The following is a 19,345-nucleotide window of genomic DNA, read 5'->3' as shown; positions in this document are numbered from 1 at the left end:
ATACCAAGTCTGCAAGCAAGCATTGCAACAGGCACAGGAATTGAGACTGAAAGTGGGTGAGGAGACTCTGGGGTTTCTTCTGCTTTCATGGAGCTGTGACCAGAATGTAGGGACCAGCACAGCCCCTCTCAAGTCTGATCTGCCACTCTCTGCTCTGTAGGCTGGGGAGAGAGCCTGGCAACCCTCAAGGGTCTAGGTACTACCACTTCAGGCAGTTCCTTGCTGTGCCATAGGCACATCCTCTTGTGTTCTTTCTTCTCACTGACTCCTCCCCTGCACAGGGCTTGGCCATGGAATGCCCAGAGTAGCCAGAGGGGTTTGGAGGGAAAAGGAAGTTAAGGAGGAAGAGAATTTCAAGGAAGGAATTGTCAACAGTATCATATGCCAGAGAGTTCAGGCAACTTAAGTGCTGAAGGGTACCCATTTGGCGATTCAAAGGCTATTTGTAACCATAGACCTAGGGCACCACCAAGCTCAGATTCCCATGAAAGTCATTTCTATTCTCACAAAATATAATCAAGATATTTATTTTAGGAGCAGCTAGGTGGCTTAGTCAATTAAGCACCCGACTCTTGATTTCAGCACAGGTAATGCTTTCAGGGTTTGTGAGATAGAGCCCCATGTCAGGCTTTGTGCTATCAGCTTGGGAATCTCTTTCCCCTTCTCTTTTTGTTCCTACCCCCACTCAGGCGCTCGCTCGCTCTCTCTCTCTCTCTCTCTCTCTCTCAAAATAAGTAAATATTTTTTAAAAAGTGATATTTATTTTAGTTGTGGTATTTTGTTATGGCAACCTGAGCTAAGACATAAGAAGGAGTCACTCTGCCAGACTCCTTGGTCCATGGTGATTTATTCTTAGTGGCACTATTGTCTTTTCTAACAATCCATCCTTTTTTAAGGAACTCCCTGTCCATCACATTGTGGGCTGTGTTCAGTGTCTCTTACATAAGCCTCTTATGTCCCAGGAACATCAAGGAATGTGGCTGGGTACCAGTTTCATTGTCCCCAGAACTCAGTAGGTGAGAAGATTATTGATGTTGGTCTTCCCAGAGCATACTGTGGACGTCAAGATGACTCAGGTCTATCAGGGTCATTGCTAACTCATGGAATACTCAGATATCCATAAGTGGCAGAATTAAAGAAACACTTTAACTGCAGGGTCGGGGAGTGTCGGTCTTTAGCACAGAATTTTCTAGAGAAGGTGTATGTTGGGACTCAACAATACTTAGACTCTTCTGGAAGGGATGAAGCAGCTTCAAAGTTCTGTTGTTGGGCTAGCTTCATTTGGGTCCCCAAACCAAAGCAATAAAAATATCCATATCTTTTTATGTCTGTCATTGCTTATTTGGTTTTCCATCTGCCCTGCTCTGAAGTGGGAGGGGGAAGAGAAAGCAGAGGGAAATCGTGAGCTCTTTGGAGGAATAATGCCAGATATTAAATCTATAAACAAAATAGATTAAACCGGAAAGAATGAGTCAGAAATGAAGGAAGCATGAAAGCAGTATCACACTGGGAAAATGTCACCTGAAAGTGCTGACCGAATGTTCCTGGCCTATTTGTGATTGGCCCTTTAAGTCCAATCAGCACAATCTGGTTCCTGAACAGCATGTGCCTCACTGCCCTGTTGTGCGTATTTTCATTGTTTCCTCATTTCAGGCCCTTAAATTCATTTATATAATACAAGCTGATGACCCATGGTGAGAGTGCCCTTTCCTCTGGTGATGATGATCCTGTCACACCAGGTTCCTGTTTCACTGGAGCATGAAGAGAGTTGTGCTGATTGATGGGGACCAAGCTGAAGATTTTGCTGGAGGGTCCCTTAGTCTTCCTGTACAATACGCTCAGAGAGTACTTAGAACTCAGAGTTATCTGCGCGCTCTGCCTTCTCAGCGTTAGTCTGTAATGGAAGTTGCAAATAGGCAGCCACTGGGTCAGATGTATTTTATTTGGTCCACCCAGGATTTGGAATGCCTTGCCAACATTTAAAAATAGGCATCGGGGGTGCCTGGGTGGCTCAGTCGGTTAAACCTCTGACTTCGACTCAGGTCAGATCTCACGTTCCTGGGTTTGAGCCCTGCGTTGGGCTCTGTGTTGACAGCTAGCTCAGAACCTGAAGCCTGCTTCCAGTTCTGTGTCTCCTTCTCTCTCTGCCCCTCCCCCTCTCATGCTGTGTCTCTCTCTGTATCAAAAATAAAATAAAACATTAAAAAAATTTTTTTTAAATAAAAAATAAAAAATAAAAATAGGCATATTTCATATCCAGATTTCCCACTCCTCTTTAAAACAGGAAGATCTGGAATATCGGATCAGTATCCCCTCCTGGAAATCATTGGCTAATGTCGAGTGGATCACTACCCTTTAGTGGGGACAGGAACCCTTTAGATTTCTAGTCTCCACTGCTGCTCACATTTATGTTGGCCACCATAGACACTTAAGGATGTGTTCCATGGTCTATAGGAAGGATGTGTAGGGGAGGAAAACCTTTTTTTCTCTACTCCCCTAGGTTCACTGTTTGGGGCCAGGAATCAAACTGATAATAGACAGATTAACAACAACAAAAAACCAGTTTTAATTACACAAGGGAGTTTCACCAAGAATAGAAACTCGGGGAGGTGGCCAGGTAGTAGAGGCTTATGTACCCTCTTAGGCTAGACAAACAAAAAGAGGTTTGGGGGCTTCTGGGTGGGGAGGTAAGTTCTGGGAAAGCAAGGGGAGGAAACGTAAGATCAAGATGAGTTGTCTTGTTATGTAGATAACAGTCTCTCAGGTGATAAAAGTTATCTTTCTTCCTGGCATGGAGATAACTTTACAAATGGAAGTTTCCTTTCTAAATGTAAATTTCCTTTATAAAAGGGGAAATTTATACTCTATTTTTAAGCAGTCAGAGGGAGGTAAAGAGCTTTTCCTGCCTTTGCTGGTTCTCAAGTGCCTTTAGCTCAAAATAATCCTTATGGCAAAGAGGTATATTTTGGGATGACATATCCCTGGTACCCTTGAGAAAGAAACTAGCATTTATTGAGTTACCTTTATGTGTGAACCACTGTATCTTGCAATTTGCATGTATGATTTCATTTGATTATCCTCACAATCTGGTAATGTTTGAGCTCCAGTGCTGCAGGGACCATGCCTGTGACATGCCACCCCAAATATGGCATTTTGGTATATTCAGTATTTCATTTGATAAATTATTATATTTTAAAAGTATATTTATTTATTTTGAGAGGGAGAGAGTGTGTCTATTTATTTTGAGAGGGAGAGAGAGAGAGAGAAAGAGAGAGAAAATGTGCACGTGTGAAAGAGGGGCAGAGAGGGAGGGGATAGAAAGAGAATCCCAAGCAGGCCACATGCTATTAGTGCTGAGCTCGACATGGGCTCGGTCCCAAAAACTGTGAGATCATGAGCTGAGCTGAAATGAAGAGTTGGATGCTCAACTGACTGAGCCACCCAGGCATCTCTAAATTATTCTTTTAAATGTATGTTTTTAAATTTGTTTACTTTTTAGCAACCACTACACCTAATGTGGGGCTTGAACTCATGACCCTGAGATCAAGAGTCGCCTGTTCCTCCCACTGAGCCAGCCTGGCATCCCTGGCATATTGTGTATTTTAAACTGAAGGAGTTTGAGAACACAGCAGAAGCAGGAAGTTCCTCTGACCTTTGGCCTACCCTTCTTCTCTAAAGTAAGTCATAAAATCTTTGTGTGAGAGGTGCCCTCCCTATTCCAGGAGGAAAGGAGCATCCTTATCTCTAAAGACCAAGAGGCCTGAGAAGAATGCTAACTAACCAACAAGCATTTCTAAGTTTGTCTCATGCTCCTTGTGAGAAATAAGCCCACTGACCTAATCAGAGGAGTGACATGGAATCTTAGAGCACAGTGAAGCGAGGCTTTAATCTAATGTTCTTGCAAGAGTGGGTGTCTTATGGACAAGCATACTCGGGGCAGTTACAGCAGACATTTTATCTCCTAGCACACAACTCCCTCCCCTGAGTCTTCATTGGCTGATACTTACCTGGAAGACTTGCCCAGGTAAGATAAAAAGTAGTCTGATTGGAACAAATGTAAATTCCTTGAGGTGGCCCAGAGACTTCAGTTCTTTAGCGCATGCTCATTACAAAGCTAGTGAAAATAAACCTGCTAAACAAGCAACCAGGAAGTGAAGTGTCTAAAGGTTTGGGAATCCATTTTGGGGGTGGGGGTCGGGTGGGAAGGGTTGGTACGTTTTCCAATAGGTTGTAAACCTATTGTTAATTAGATAGCATAGCTTTTATTTGGTACTTCTGAAAATGAATCATCTCCCTTTCTTCTCACAATCAATCTATCATATTCTTCCACCTCTGTCTACTCTTTATCAGACCTAGCATAAACACTCAGTTCTGTTCCACTGCATCTTCATTTCTTCAGGAAGGCTGGATCATGCAAAACTTATATTACATAAGTTTATATCCCTTTTTTCCCCATTACTACATTTTTGTCAGTTTAATTTTCAGACCCAGCTAGGTAACAAAAGAAGGTCGAGAAAAATATTTTCTTCTCCTACACCTGCTTTTTTTTTTTTTTATAAATTTTGCCTTGAGGGATGTAGCAAATTGCATTTTTTAAATGTTTTATTTATTTTTGATACAGAGACCGAGCATGAGAGGGGGAGGGCCAGAGAGAGAGAAGGAGACACAGAACAGGAAGCAGGTTCCAGGCTCTGAGCTAGTTGTCAGCACAGAGCCTGACGCGGGGCTCAAACCCACGAACGTGAGATCTGACCTGTTCCGAAGTCGGAGGCTTAACCGACTGAGCCACCCAGGTGCCCCTGCTTTTTTTTACTACTATGCCAGTCTCAGCACTTAGTATAGTCAAAGCTAAGGTAGGAGCTCAAAAGCATTTACTGGATGAATGAATATACACACATTAATAAATGAATGTGTTATTTTTATCCCATTTTTTTGTAGATGAGAAAATCAAGAGCCTAGACATTTAAATAACTTGCTTAGAATCATATAGCCAGTAGAGGGTACAGTAGGGATTCAAACATGAGACTGTGTGACTCCAGAAGTCCAGTGTGAAGGAAAAGGGAAAAGACCATAGGTCATTTCAGGGTCAGGTGCACAGTAGGCATGCTGTAAGCACTTACTGAATTGGTTGATAATGCTTAAATGTATTTTCATGAGTACAAGCAACCAGAAGATTACAAGTGTGGTTTTTAGTTTCTGAAATTTGTTTAAAATCTACTGGTGTCCAGGGGCACCTGGGTGGCTCAGTCAGTTAAACGTCCAACTTTGGCTCAGGTCATGATCTTGCTGTTTGTGAGTTCAAGCCCTGCATCGGTCTCTGTGCTGACAGCTCAGAGCCTGGAGCCTGCTTCTGATTCCGTGTTTTCTCTCTCTGCCCTCCACCCATCTCTTTCTGTGTCTTTCTCTCTTTCTCTCAAAAGTAAATAAACATTAAACATTATTTAAAAACTGGGATTTCTTAACAGTGAGGCCTTGTAGTAGCAGGTACTACTGGCATGTAGAAAGGAGAGCATAATGTTTCTGTTCAATGGTTGACTTGTGCTAGGTGAATGTGATTAATTTTCAAAGCTAATCCTCCTTACACATTTAAGGAGCTTCCTCCTGGGCTTATTTCCTTAAACTACCTGCTGATGGTGCTTGGTTACCACTCTAGAGCGCAGAGCTGTGCTTAGGAATGAATATAATTCAATGCTCCTTTGTGAGGCTATTATTAGGAGGACCTGAAACTGGCTTAGGAAGCATGCTGTTCAAAACAGAAGCCTTTTACAAAGAGAATAGGTTGGCCTGGCTGAGGGAAATGGGGAAATGGGTGAGAGGTATACTCTTGCGATTTAGGTTCTCACTCTGCACTGAGGATTTCCAAATTGATTTATAATTTTTTCCAAATTGACTTATAATTTTCAGATCTCTCACAGAAGTCTCATAATTCCAGAAATTGCTACATATTTCCTACAGACCTCTATCTACCATAACTCTAAACCTAACATATTGAAAACTGAACACACCACATTTGTGCCCATGAACCGATCTTCCCTTCCAACTTTCTCCATCAGTGGCTCTTTATTTTTTCACTTACCAAACTCCAAACCTTGGAATTTTCTACTACTCTTTTTTATTTATAATTCATATATGCTGACACTTTTCCATAAAATGTCTTATTTCTTTCCTCGTCCTCCTCCTCCATCATTCCTACCCACGTGCAAGCCTCTATCTATCCTCAGATCTTGATTGCTAAAGTAGATTCTGCTTTCAGGCTCCCTTTCCTTTTATATCCCTGCATACTACAGCCAAATTTATCTTACTAAAATCCTGTTTTCATGTACCTTTTCAGGTTCCAAATCCATATTATCTTCTTGTGGCTTGGAATCGCTTTTCCCATTGTTTTGTGAAGCTTTTATTCCATAGGAAATTAATAGGCTTTAAATAACAGATTCTGTGATCAAATGTCAGGGACATGCTACGTTGACAAAGTTATGAGCCATTTCATACGTTAGTATGCCTTAATATACAGTGTTCTCTGAGATTGATATTTTCACAGAAACTTTTTTGGCAGAGTATTGCATTGGTCTAGTCTTCATGCACCACACTTTGGAAACACTAGTCCACAGATTTGAGTCCATACTTCCTGTGATGGTTAACTTTATGTGTTAACTTGACTGGGCCATGGAATTGTTAACCTTACAAATCAAACGGCCCATTATTTTGCCAATAAATAAGTAGCAGAGAATTACCATCAGGGACAAGCAAGCTACAGCAGAATCATAAGCAACTCTGCTGAGCAAAGGAGAGAAAGGTTCTTTTGTACAGGGAATCAGGAAGCTGGGAATGCTGAGTCATGACTGTCTCTCATTGGCTGGGCTGTTGTGGGGGGGCGGGGGCTTTCCCCCCTTCTGGGATAGTAAAGTAGTGTCTACCTGCAAGGTCCCTCTCTTCCTGTTGGTATCTTCAACTGAGGAGTGGTAGAGCATGAGAGCTCCCCCTGCTGGCCTTCCAACTCCATTCTAGTGAGTTTTCCCTTTATTAAATTTTCACAGGATGCCCAGATATTTGGTCAGCCATCCTTAACCATGTTTCTGTGAGGCTCTTTTTCTATTTTTATTATTTTTAATTTTTATTTATTCTTGAGAAAGAGAGAGAAAGAGAGCAGGTGAGGGGCAGAGAGAGAGAGGGAGAGAGAGAGAATCTCAAGTAGGCTCTACACTGCCAGCACAGAGCTCAAACTCATGAACTGTGAGATTATGACCTGAGCTGAAATTAAGAGTTAGATGCCTTAGCAGCACTGTCAACAATAGCCAAATCATGGAAAGGGCCTAAATGTCCATCACCTGATGAATGGATCAAGAAGATGTGGTATATATACAATGGAGTATTACATGGCAATGAGAAGGAATGAAATATGGCCATTTGTAGGACAGTGGATGGACCTTGAGGGTGTCATGCTAAGTGAAATAAGTCTGGCAGACAAAGACAGATACCATATGTTTGCACTCATAGGTCTAACAGGAGAAACCTAATGGAGGACCATGGGGAGGGGAAGGGGGAAAGAGAGTTGGGGAGAGAGAGGGATGCAAAACCTGAGAGACTATTGAATATTGAAAACGAACTGAGGGTGGAAGGGGGAGGTGGAGGAGGAAGGGAGGTAGTGGTAATGGAGGAGGGCACTTGTGGGGAAGAGCACTGGGTGTTGTATGGAAACCAATTTAACAATAAACTATTAAAAAAAGAGAGATGCTTAATGGACTGAGCCACCTAGGCACTCCGTAAGGATGTTTTTAGGTGAAATTAACATTTAAGTCCATAGATTGGGTAAAGCAGATTGCCCTCCTTAATATTGGTGGGCATCATTCAATCAGTTGAAGGTCTGAATAGACCAAAAAGGCGCATTCTCCTGTAAGAGAGCATTGCTCCTGACTGAACTGCCTTCAAACTGGGACATCAACTTTTTCCCATCTTCAGACTCGAACTGAGATATTAGATTTTCCTGGGTCTGATGCCCACCAGCCTTCAGACTGGAACTACACTGTCACTTCTCCTGGGTTTCCAGCCCTGACTTACCCTGCAGATCTTGGGACTTCTCTGCTTCCAAATCACATGAACCAACTCTATATATATCTCTACACAAACACACACACACACACACACACACACACACACACACACACACACACACTATTGGTTCTAATTCTCTGGAGAACCCTAGTACAACCCCATCTTTTTCTCCAAGGCAGTTTAAGATCAGTCTCCTGTTTTACCTGCTTGAATTTATCTCTTTCCCAGCACATACCTCTGCTCCAGGTAAGCTGGCCTTCTCACTATTTCTACATGTCCCTTGCAGAATTCACCTCTAAACTTTGTCCAAACGGTTTCTTTTGCTTACACATAGCTCGTTCTTTTCCTATTTGTTCACATTCTACCCATCCCTATCTCTCTTTCTCTCTCCCCCTCCTTTCTTCCCTTTCTTTATAGCATTTTCTTTTAAGAAAATTACTTTCCCAAAGACAAGTCCTGCAAAGCATTGACTTGCATTCATTGCTAACCACTGTGCTCTGTGGGGAGTGGCTAGAATGCTAATCCGCTAGAAATTCAAGGACAGAGGACCTGGAGGGAGTTCCCATTATAAGAATAGATTTAAAAAGTAAGACTCTTTCTTAGTCTTTTAATTCCCCAGTGCTTTCCCCCAGAGACATCTACAGTTACAGAGAGTTTCTTTTCTCTCTTGTTTCAAGACCCAAGTTAATTCCCATAATTGAAATTAGAGTCATTTGCAGAGCAATTAGGACTTTTGAGGGACAGGTTGCACCTTAGACCACTTAGATCAGAATCTCTGGGTTTGGGACCCAGGCATCAGTATTTTGTAAAGTTCTCCATTTAACTCCAGTGCACAGCAAGGACTGAGTACTAGAGTGAAGTCTTCTTGATCAGAAGGTACTGAGTCCATGGCCCTTTTGGTATGTGCCACACAATCTGGCTTGTTGTGATCTCATTAAAAATGGGAGCCTGTGGCTTACCTGATGGTAAGAGAATTTCTCTAGTTCTGCAAGTCAGTTTGTATATCCCTCCCACCCTTTGTCCTCTCAGGTATGGAGAGCAGTGGTTCTCTTTAGCAAGCAGGAGACCCACCTAGAGGCCCTACTCCTAGAGTGTCTGAATCAGTAGGTGTGGTGGGGGCAAGAATCTGCATTTCTTTTTAAAATTTTTTAATGTTTATTTATTTTTGAGAGAGAGAGAGAGAGAGAGAGAGAGAGAGAGAGAGAGAGAGAGAGAAAGACAAAGAGTATGAGCAGGGGAGGGGCAGAGAGAGAGGGAGACACAGAATCTGAAGTAGGTTCCAGGCTCTGAGCTGTGCATGCAGAGCCCAACACAGGGCTTGAACTCATGAGCTCTGAGGGCATGACTTGAGCTGTGAGATCATGACCTGAGCTGAAGACAAATGCTTAACCGACTTAGCTACCCAGGTGCCCCAAGAATCTGCATTTCTAATGAATTCTCAGGTGATGCTGACTCTGTTGATCTGTGGACCACATCTTGAGACCCATTGACCCAAAAGGACAAGGATAAAGGAGTAGAGCCCAGGCGGGCCTAATGTGGCCTCTTGGGCCCATTCAAATGGAAATGAAATTAAAATGCAGATTGTTGGGGTACCTGAGTGGCTTAGTTGGTTGAGTGGCCAACTTCAGCTCAGGTCATGATCTCACAGTGTGTGGGTTCAAGCCTGCTCTGGATTCTGTGTCTCCCTCTCTCTCTCCCCCTCCCTTGTTCATGCTCTCTCAAAAATGAATAAGCAGGGGCGCCTGGGTGGCTCAGTCGGTTAAGCCTCCGGCTTCGGCTCAGGTCAGATCTCACGTTCGTGGGTTCGAGCCCCGCGTCAGGCTCTGTGCTGACAGCTAGCTCAGAGCCTGGAGCCTGCTTCCGGTTCTGGTTCTGTGTGTCCTTCTCTCTCTGCCCCTCCCCCTCTCATGCTCTGTCTCTCTCTGTATCAAAAATAAATAAAACATTAAAAAAAATTAAAAAAAATGAATAAGCATTAAAAATAAATTGCAGAATTGCAAGATACATTCAGTCATAGTCTAGCTTGACCCCTATAATAATCACCCTGCAAAAGCAAGTTTTATTATATCATTTACCCATATTAAAAATAAAGAAACAGAGGGGCGCCAGCCAGGGTGGCTCCAGTCAGTTAAGTGTCTGACTCTTGATTTCAACTCAGGTCATGATCTCATGACTCTCAGATCTCATATCTCAGATCGAGGTAGCTGTTAGCATAGAGCCTGCTTGGGATTCTCTCTCTCCCTCTGTCCCCCACTTCCACACATGGCTGTGTGTGCCTGCCTGTGGGTATGTTCTCTCTCTCAAAATAAATAAACAAACATTTTTTTTTTAATAAAGAAAAAAGAATCTTACTCTACTAAGAATTGCTTTCCAACTGGTGATACTCAGGTGATATTTGTTAGGCCTTCCATCAAATGGTTGACTGTTATTCTTTGCTTTTCTTTATAATTTTTCTTTATCAAGTTTTCTCTTTGATAGCAGACACTAAGCCTTAGATCTCTATGCCCAGCATGAGGTGTGGCAGGTGGTAGACACTAAGTTAAGTATTGACTTGAATTTAATTTCCATTTCTGTGTTAGAAGCTATATCTGGTACTGGTGCAGATGTGGGGAACCAAGGCAAAAGAAAAATTAAATTCCCTTACTGCCTGCAGCCCAATGACAAGTCCTTGAAAAGGCAGTGATAGTCTCCTAGGAGCTCAGCTGCCTCGATGAGGACACTTTGCTAGGGGCAAAAGAGAATCTTAGCTGAACATTATCCTAACCCCCCCAGGATTCTGTAAGTACTTACAGATAAAAATTCCTTTGGAAATTTCCTTTATCTCTACCTCCACCCCCCAAGATATATGTTGGCAATTGTATTCCAAGCATATGGCCCACTGATATACATCTGAAGGGTTTCATGTCTAAGGTTTTACTGAACAGAATAAATGATCTTTTCCTAATAGCAGCTAGTCCTTAAAGGTCCTGGAAGGGAAACCTTATTTCCAAAATACCTTAGAAACTTATGCTGTCCCTAACCCCCTCCCAACCTGAAGGTATATAATCATTCACTCTTCACAACCCCTGTGGAGCTTTCCTGCCCACGGGTTCTGTCCCTGTGCTTTAATAAAATTATCTTTTACACTGAAGATGTCTCAAGAATTCTTTCTTGGCCCCCAGCTCTGAACCCCAACACTTTGATCCACATCAGTACCACTTGAAGGAAATGTTTGAAGGAGCTATTTAAAATTTGCTTATGATTAAGTCCTGTTTTCACTTTGTCAGAACATTAACCAAACATAGTCTCACTCTTTTATCACAGATTGGATGCCTGGAGAGAGAGAGAGAGAGAGAGAGAGACAGAGACAGAGACAGAGACAGAGACAGACAGAGACATACACAGAAAGAGACTGACTGACTGACTTGTATCTTTGAGAAAAGAAGGGCACAAAAAATTGCAGGGTAACCAGAGCCTGTCTGAGAGAGAATTCTTTCTTTGTGCTGATAGTGGAGAAAACCAGGGCTGTCATGTGAGGAGCAGTCATACTCTTTGTGTATCAGGTAAGGCAGAAAAGAGAAGACTAAGGTTCAAGGAAAGGGAGAATTAGAAGTGGTCAGGTGATTGAAATCAACAAAAGGACGGCCAAGAAATACGAGAAACAAAGAGGAAGGAAAGGCTAAGAGGGCGTTCTATCAATAGCATTGAAAAGAGACTAAAGAATGCAAAGTGACCCGCTGTGAAGGAGCAACAAGATCCCCTTTGTATTCTTTTCCCTGTGAGACCCTCTCTTCTGAAAAGAATTGTCATCGTCAAGTCCCAAACAGTGCTGCTGCGCTATTTTGTTGGGAATGTTGCTTTTAAAACATCATCTATAATTTTAGGAGTTGAATTAATCTGCGACAACATTCTGGTATTTTGTAAAATGAAAATATGCTGAGTCATCCTGTCAAGAGAGAGGAAGATCATCAGGAAGCTAGGGTATTTTTTCTTATCATCAAGGTTGCTGATTTTGACAGGGAGTTACCCAATGTGGGCACAAACGTATCCATTTGTGTCTGAATGAAAATGATGGCTGTAGTAACAATTTGTCATATTGTCCTTGCAGCAAGTTCTTTTGCTCACAAGCCTGTTATTATTGAAGAAGCGTTTAGTTGTAGGTAAATGCCCCTTGCCTCTGTCTTTAATTTAAACTCAGCCTGGTACAGTTAATATGTTTCATGTCTCACTAAATCTTGGAAGGAAAACCTAATGTGCTATAAAAGCAAAGGAAACAAAATTAATTGATTTCAGCACACATTTTCCTATGTGATCGAGCCAGCTGTCCCTAAAAGTAGAGTGCATATGAGCAGCTGGCTCTGGGCATGTATGCTTCTATGATTATATTGTGTTTCTTTTCATATAGAAGGAGTTCTTTTGATATTCTTCATTATGTAATCGTCCTCACTTTCTTACCAGCATTAGTTCAGTTGTATAGTTAGCTCTGTTTTGAGAAGAAGAAACGTTTGGTCTATATGAAAGGGAGTCTGAGATCTGTCTGTAGTCACCTCTTGGGCTTGGAGTGTGGGCTTGATCGATATCTGTATTAGGAAGAAAGGTGCAAGAGAGCCTCACTAAAAGGGCTTTTAATGCACTGTGTTAGATTAGTATTTTTCTGTAGCACTGACCCTGCACAGTCGCCTCAAAACTTGAAAGAGAGCAATTCAAGTTGTTAGCTCTTACTGCATAACAAATCACCCCACAACTTAATGGTTTAAACCAACAGTAATATATTACTCTGGACTATTTTCTGCTGTTGGTTTTGCCTGGACTCACTCATGTGGCTGCATTCATTTGTAAGGTTAGCTGGGGGAAGGGCTCATTTGGGATAACCCGTGTGTGGTATTTCATTTGGAGCTTCATACCTCCGTGGTCTTGAGGTTCCACGAGTATGAAAGTGGAAGCTGCAACACCTTGGGAACTTACACAGTCACTTCTACCATATTCCGTCAATCAAGAATTCAGAAATTCTGAATCGCAAATTCAGATACAAATTCGCAAGTCTCAAGATCCACTCAGTTTTGAGGAATGGGGAATCTACCTCTCGTCTTGCAATATTTTGAGGGCCCTCAAAATATTGTAGCCAAGTTTTTCACACTACCACATGGCTAGGTATCTAGGAGAGAATTTATAGGATATTTAGGGTTGGAAAGGGTGGTCGTATCTGGGCTTTGAGTCTCAGACAACTGAGCCAGCTGTCTCTCAAGTGTAGTGCATATGAAAACAGCTGGTGTGTAAGTGTACGCACGCCTCTATAATTGTATTCCAAAGTCAATCCACATCATAGTAATTGGGAAAATTGCTTCAAGTCTCATTTCTTCATCTTTAAAATGGGAATAGTAATAATGCCTCTCACAAAAATTGTGACGACTAAATGAGAGAGATAATGTATAGACAGTGCTTTGTATAGTTCCTGGCACATGGTAGGTGGTGAAATAAATTGTAGCTAATTTTACTTTAAATTTTTCTTTTTAAAAAATCCTTAGCTATTTTTGTTTGTTTGTTTTACAAGTAATTCATATTCCTAGCATGAAAAATCAGAAAATATAGAAAAGCAAAAAGAGAAAATGTATTTTAAATTACCCAATATTTTACCACAGATTTAGCCACTAACAGCCTTTTGGTGAATTCATTTAGATTCTAGACTTTTTTTCAGTGCATATGCACATATGAATGAGTGGTAGAGAAAGAGACACACACACACACACACACACACACACACACACACTTACACACAGAGAAATATTTGTGTGTATTTTTAGATATATACATAAACGTTTTAAAAACCAGGGAAGTACTTACTACTTTTCATTGCTTGTAACCTCCTCACCCTGGCATTTGTATAGGGCAGTCTCATTTACATAGTGTTTTCTTTCTTTTTTTTTTAAGATTCTATTTTTAAGTAATCTCTATACCCAGTATAGGGCTTGAACTCAACCTCAAAATCAAGAGTTGCATGCAAGTGGCACCTGAGTGGCTCAGTCAGTTAAGTGTCTGACTCTTGATTTCAGTTCAGGTCATGACCTTATAGTTCATCAGTTCAAGCTCCCCATGGGACTCAGCACTGATAGTGCAGAGCCTGCTTGGGATTCTCTCTCTCTCCCTTTCTACCCCTCTGCCATGTGTGCATTCTCTCTCTCAAAATAAATAAATAGAAACTTCTTAAAAAGTTGCATATTTCACTAATGGAGCCAACCAGGTCCTCCTCCATTACTCAGTGTTAAATAGTACCTGACTCACAACCTATCATTTTAGTCTTCTCTGGATCCCAGATATCAAGGCAAGAGCTCATACTTGTTACCAAATCTGAATTTCCCAGAGGGAATCCAGGAAACATTAGGCTCCTAAGGTGCCCTGAGAAAAAAAATTCTTGCTCAAATAAGTTAGGGGAATGCTGCATATTTTCTCTTATAGTCTTTGAGAATCACAGATGCTCTTTTTTTTTTTTTTTTTAAGACCTATTTGTTATTTTTAAGTAATCTCTACATCCAATGCAGGGCTCAAACTCACAACCCTGAGATCAGGAGTCACATGATACACCATGAGCCAGACAAGCATCCCCATAGATATTCATCTCTGATTAAATAAATATTCAGTTAATTAATACCTATTAAATGTGTGATTAAAGCATGTTAAAGGCTCTGGGAAGTCCTATTTTAAGGCATCTTGTCTTAGTTTAGCCTCAAATTTTCCACATTCACATGAATTCTTTCTTAATTTTATTTTGAGAAATAATACACAGTAAAGTTAACATTTTTTGGTGTACACTTCTATGAAATATTACACATATGTGGATTTGTGTAACTATGACCACAGTTAGGATACAGAATAGTTTTATTACACTCCAGAACTCCCTTGTGTTTGCCTTTTATAATCACATTTCCTACTTCTCTAAACCCTGGCAACCACTGACCTGTTCTCCACCAATAGAGTTTTCTTTTTGACATTTCTATTTTATAAGAATGTCATATGGATGAAATTATATACTATGTAGTCTTTGAGACTGGCTTCTTTTATTTAGGTAATACCTTTTGAGACTCACCCATGTTGTTGCATATATCAGTTATTAGGGGTGTGTGTGTGTGTGTGTAGGTCTTTGTTATTGTTGAATAGTATGCCGTGGTATGGATGTACCACAGTTTATTTATACTGTTGAAATATATCTGGGTTGGGGCACCTGGGTGGCTCAGTCAGTTAAGCCTCCAACTTTGGCTCAGGTCATGATCTCATTGTTTATGGGTTCAGGCTCCGCATCGGGTTCTGTGCTGACAGCTCAGAACCTGGAGCCTGCTTCGGTTTCTATGTCTCCCTCTCTCAATGTCCCTCCCCTGCTCATGCTGTCTCTCTCTCAAAAATAAATAAATATTAGGGGCACCTGAGTGGCTCAGTTGGTTGAGTGTCCGACTTCGGCTCAGGTCATGATCTCATGGTTCATGGGTTCGAGTGCTGCGTCAGGCTATGTGCTGACAGCTCAGAGCCTGGAGCCTGTCTTCAGATTCTGTGTCTCCCTCTCTCTCTGACCCTCCCCTGCTCAGGCTCTCTCTCTCAAAAAATAAATAAAACATTAAAATAATTTATAAAACAACATTAAAAAAAAGAAATATATTTGGGTTGTTTCCAGTCTTTGGTAATTACGAATAGATCTTCTGTAAACATTCATGTACAGGTTTTTGTGTAAACATGAATTTTCATGTCTCCAAAGTGAATACCCAGGAATGGGTTCGGAAAATGTATATAAGCAAACTCTCTTCATTTGTGTAATACCTATTAAGATCCAACATGACTAATATTTCACAGAATGTATTTCATAGGATGCACTTTGAGGAGAAAAGCTTTAGGAAGGCCTTGAATGCTGTGACTTGTTGCTGTTTTTGAAAGTCAAATGAACCTCACATCCATTCCACACACCCAAAGGTTGCTTAGGTTTAGCCAGGACTCCCATCACACTCTCATTTGTTGAGGACCTACTGCCAGACATCTGTGTCACAATCTCATTTCATTTACCCCTCCCATGATTTTGCAGGTAAGGAAACTGAGCCCCAGAGAAGCTCATAACCTACCCAAGCTCCCATGGCTGGTAAGTAGCTGAGATTGGAATCTCTGTTTCTTATCTTAAAGTCCACCCCCTCTACCTGTCTTCTTCTTCCTTTCCCTCTTTGATCATTGTTATCTGGGTCTGTAATCAGTTGTCTTAGACCAGGGTTGGCAAATAAACATAATCACTATCACTTTCCACTTCATGACAGACACCACTTATTTATGTATTTACTTTTTAATATTTATTTATTTTTGGGAGACAGAGAGACAGAGTGCAAGCAGGGGAGGGACAGAGAGAGAGGGAGACACAATCTGAAGTAGGCTCCAGACTCTGAGCTGTCAGCTCAGAGCTCAACACAGGGCTCGGACCCATGAAGCGTGGGATTGTGACCTGGGCTGAAGTCAGATGCTTAACCAACTGAGCCACCCAGGTGCCCCCAGATGCCACTAATTTAATTTCACCTCCTCTTTCTTGCTCAGCCCTGATGCCACTTTCTCTAGACCACTGTCAGTTGATTGGAGTTAGCACTTGAACTAATATCCGTTTTCTGTTTTGTTCTTGGACTTTGTATTAGTTATCTATTGCTATGTAACAATCTCAAAACATTGTGGCTTAAAAATAGTAAGTATCATTTATGATCTCTCATAATTTCTATAGGTCAAGAATTCAGATAGGGCACTTCAGAATGGCTGTCCCTATTCTGCTATGACTGGGGGCACAGTGAATTAGCAAGGACTCTTTGAGAAAGTGACAGATAACCCCAAAAGGGAATTTGTCAGTTCACCTGAGAAATTCATGGGGATGAATTTGTAGTGATTGGATGCAGGGCCCCAGAGTATATTCTCAGGATCCATTTTCTTTCTCTTCTGGTCTGCCTCTGTATTTTGGCCCGGCTTTCTGTGCTCTTGGCTTTATTCTCAGGCAGGCTTTCCCTAGAGGTAGCCTAATGGGCAGTACCAGCTCCAAACTTATATTTTCCTGGCTTAGCAAGCTCAATAGACCAATTATCTCTTTGCCTATGGCTCCCGAATAGTTACAGGGTTGACACTTGTCTTAGTCCTTTTTAGCTGCTTTATCAAAATACCACAGCCTGGTTAGTTTATAAACAACAGAAATTTATTTCTTACTGCTCTAGAGGCTGGAAGTCTAAGATCATGATGCCAGCAGATTCGGTGTGGCTAGTGAGGGCCCACTTCCTGATTAGTAGAAGGCACTTTCTTGGTGTATATTCACCTTGTAGAATGGGTAAGGGATCTCTTGGAGGCGGGGCGGGAATCTCTTTTATAGGAACGCTTAGCGTTCCATTCATGACCTAAGCACCTTCCAAATGTCCCACGTTCAGATCCCACCTTTAAGGGTTAGGATTTCAACACAGAAAGGGGGGGGTGCTGGGGACAAAAACATTGACCCCATAGCAATGCTGACTGGCCTACCTTTGGTCACAGACTCACCCCTGAGCCAGGTATTGTGATATGGAATCCAGGCCTGGCCTGTAGGCAGCCAATCCCTCTTGAACCCATAAGCTGTGTTGGAGAAATTTGTTCCTCAAAAGAATGAGATGGGCTTTGTTATCAGAAGAGGGCATGCTAGACAATGAGAGCAGAAGTTCCTTGTGCACAGCAAGGTACCTTTTGACCCTGAGGACATTCTCTCATCTCTGTTCCCCTGTTCCTGTCATGGCTTTTCCCTCAGCTGCATATTGTCACGCTTATGTTCCTACTCTACTTGTAGGCTCTTAGTTTCCCAGGAGGACAATTTAAAGGCATAGTTGAAGCTCTAGCTCTTGATTCCTGACACCTTGATTTACTTCCATGACTCCCTGTATTCCTGATTCCTAGTCTGCTCAGGATTTGAGGGTCACAGAACACTTTGGTTTGGGTCCTCATTTTATGGACACCTAACCTGTGTCTCACAATCAGGAAATGGTTACTCCTGGTCTGTGGTTTTGACTCAGGGCCTCTTGACTCCTTAGTCTCTGCTGTTTATAAACCCCTTAACCCCTTGCATCTTGTTTTATTTTTCTACCACCTCCCTCTTGGTTTAATAGTATCCCTTGCGTCAAATTATTTTCTAACAGACATCTGCTGATCAGTTTCCTAGGCTTTGCCTTCCATCAGCAGACTTGTCTCTCTCCCTTTCTTCATTTGGAAGTTAAGCTGAAGCACAGTATATTTAGCCTTGGATTTGGAAGCAGAAGCCCTGAGTTCAAAACCTGGCATATCTGACTTTAGGGAAAGCTTTTTAATCTCTCTAAGCCCTAATTTTCTCATCTACAAAATGGAAGAATACTATCTACCTCGCAGCAGTGACTTGAAGATTAAACAGGAGAATATAGATATTGCAAGAAAATGGGTGATAATTCTAAAATGCTAATGTTTACATGTGTGTGTTTAAAGCAAATTATTTTTTCTCCATTTTTAAAATATAATTAATTTTTTAAAAATTTTTTTAAAATTTATTTTTGGTACAGAGAGAGACAGAGCATGGAGAGGGAGGGGCAGAGAGAGAGAGGGAGACACAGAACTGGAAGCAGGCTCCAGGCTCTGAGTTGGCTGTCAGCACAGAGCCTGACGCGGGGCTCGAACCCACAAACGTGAGATCTGACCTGAGCCGAAGCCGGAGGCTTAACCGACTGAGCCACCCAGACGCCCCTATACTTAATTTTTTAAATGTTTATTTATTTTTGAGAGAGAGAGAGGAAGAGGGAGGGAGGGTGCCAGTGGGGGAGGGGCAGAGACAGGGAGACTGAGAATCTGAAGCAGGCCTGGCACTGTCAGCACAGAGCCCGAGAGGGCTAGAACCCACGAACCCTAAGATCATGACCTGAGCTGAAGTTGGATGCTCAACCAACTGAGCTGCCCAGGTGCCCCCATGTTTTCTCCCTTCTAAGCATCATTCTTTTATGCAGTTTTCTCCATTCAAGCAGCTAGGCTATTCTGTGCTCATTAACTCAGGAAAGGAAATGTCAGAGCAGAAAAAAACAAATAGGAATCTTTCTGGCTTTGGATTTCGAAAGCCTAATGTCTTTAGGGGAACATCGAAAGCCCTAGACTGGTCAAAATGAGTGGGAGCAAAGGGTTTGAGGAGAGATCAAGTTCTTCTTCAGACGGGGAAAGGAGTCCATTTTTTGGGCAGGGAAGAGACTGAGGCGGGGGGGGGGGGTGTAATGAGAGCACCGGTGCAGCAGGACCCAGAATGAGAGGGGCCTGGGCCCTCCGTTCTAGACAGAGACCTGGGGAG

The 19,345-nt window shown here is 42.0% G+C and overlaps 1 long non-coding RNA gene across 2 annotated transcripts in view; it reads left to right on the top strand.

The window, feature by feature from the left end:
• Nucleotides 1-19,345, top strand: part of LOC115273356 — a 76,178-nt gene that overhangs the window by 49,183 nt on the left and 7,650 nt on the right. For both annotated transcript variants that reach the window (XR_003900785.1, XR_003900786.1), the window contains exons 3-4: nt 3,500-3,677; nt 16,091-16,144. This is a non-coding gene — a long non-coding RNA (uncharacterized LOC115273356). The remainder of the gene's footprint in view (nt 1-3,499; nt 3,678-16,090; nt 16,145-19,345) is intronic.

Source organism: Suricata suricatta, chromosome 12 (assembly GCF_006229205.1).
Source record: "Suricata suricatta isolate VVHF042 chromosome 12, meerkat_22Aug2017_6uvM2_HiC, whole genome shotgun sequence".
Lineage (NCBI taxonomy): Eukaryota > Metazoa > Chordata > Mammalia > Carnivora > Herpestidae > Suricata > Suricata suricatta.
This window is presented reverse-complemented; position numbering and strand designations above follow the sequence as displayed.